A 2080-nucleotide genomic window follows, 5' to 3' on the forward strand; every position below is an offset into this window, starting at 1 on the left:
CTTCTTCTAATTATATGGTTATTAAATAAATAATTTAAAAAATTTTTTAAATAAAAAAAAGAAAGAGAAAAAAAAAAAAAAGAACAGGAATGAAGAGCTAAAGGCACCTGGAAATAAGAAGATGATCCAGCTACCACAGTTCTGTTGCTGATGGAGGTCTCGGTCCAGAGATAGGTATGGACCATCCCAAAGCCACACAGCACCTAGCGGTGAGACCAGGACTTGAATGAAGCAGAGTTTTGTGATCCTGCTCCATGAAGGGAGTCAGGACCGCGAGCAGAGTGAGTGCTTGTGCACACCCACCATCAAGGAGCCTGGTGACTTTCCTGACCATTAGAGAGTCTTGGTGACTCCCTACCCAGCACACACGCCCAGCAAGCAGATGAATCTGACCCTAAATACATCTATGCATGTGCTGCATGTGCTGCCAGCAGACCCAGCAAAGAAGGGATGGGTGTGTGTTGGCTGTAGCCTTAGGTTCACTCAGGAAACATCCCACAGAACTTCCAGGATATCGCCTCCCTTCCCCCAAAAAACCTGCTGATGAATGGAGGTTCTTCTACAGGGAGAGACCACCAGCCTCTCCTAGCAAACTCCTCGTCCACAGCAAACTCTGGACTAACAAGGGGTTTGTCCTCAGAGAAGTGGAACAAGGTGGTGGATCTGCTTCTGTCGGCCACAGGGAGCAACAGAGGCTGTACAGCCAGGCACCCCAATACCTTTTCCTCTCCCCAGTGCCACCGAATTATGGCATCTAAAATCTTCTGTTGCTGCTGCAAGGCCGGTGAGGTGAATTCCAATACTGCTAGCCTCCACTCTCAAAGACCGACATCAGAAGAACATCCCCTCGGTCCTTCAGTAGGTCCACATATGGGACAACGTGGGACAACGGGCACAAACACCTGAGTTACTTTCTTCTCTGTCTCCCCAGCCACTTCCTGCTGGCACACTCTGAGTTCTTTCAGCCTTTTGTGGTATAGAGTACTTACCCAAGCCTGTTAACCAAATTGCCTAAAGACTATATTAATAATTTTATATTAGTTATTGGGCATTCTTAGTGAAGAGCCCTGGCTACTGTCCTCCTAGCAAGCTTAAATTTGACCACTAAGGAGCTTGAGTATGCCACTGAGCCCCCCTCTTTCTCTACCAAATGAAGATGGTGTTACCTATTGTGCAGGTGGGTGGGAGACTGAAATGAAGTGTATAAGCACCCACCTACACTATGGCCAAAAGAAGGCACTCAGCAACCTATGTATTAGTCACGCTCAGCTAGGTTATGCTGAAGTAACAACTATCAAATCTCAAATGCTTAGCACAATTCTGGGTCATTCTTAGCTCAAAGAAACAAGATTTGTTGCTACAATTTGTGGGAGTTGTTTTTGATTGATTGTTTTAGCCAGCATCTCATGTGCCCCTGGCTGACCTCAAACTTACTGTGTAGCTGAGGGTGACTTTGAACTTCTCATCTTCCTCCCTCTATCTCTCATTTGTTGAAATTACAGGTGTGCACCGTCGTGCCCATCTGACACAGTGTTGGGGCTCAAACTCAGGGCTTTTCCTGCCTGCTAGACAAGCATTCTACCAATTGAGCTACATCCCCAGTTCTGCTTTTAAAGCCGTGGATAATCAGAGGAATCCTGGGTAGGCTGTGATTAAGGCTGTTGTATTCAAGATGTTTTTTCCTCCATTCTTTTAGATCTGAAACCAAATAATCACCAAAACGGTTTTCAAAGGAGACACTCACACTACTTCTCCAACAACTGGGTGGCATTTAAGGTATGCAAACTTGGGCGACCCTGAAGGTTCTAGAATCAGCACCATACAGGTTCTGAGATGCACAGCTGCTGGAGGGTCTCCATGAGGAGGAAGAAGGCAGTGGGCAGGAGTCACGAAGACTGATTCGGAAACTCTCCTGCAGAAGGAGAAGTCTGAGCCATCCCTGTGCCACCAGCATGAGTCACTCCAGCTCCTGATACAGAGAGGGCAGGGGATGGGGAGGGGGGCTGTCTGTAATTAAAGTACTTGTCGCATCAGAGGACTTGTCCCTCCTTTGCCCACTTCTGAGAGTGGGCAAAAATAA

This window comes from Nannospalax galili, unplaced genomic scaffold, assembly GCF_000622305.1.
Source record: "Nannospalax galili isolate Female #2095 unplaced genomic scaffold, S.galili_v1.0 scaffold34, whole genome shotgun sequence".
Classification (NCBI taxonomy): Eukaryota; Metazoa; Chordata; class Mammalia; order Rodentia; family Spalacidae; genus Nannospalax; species Nannospalax galili.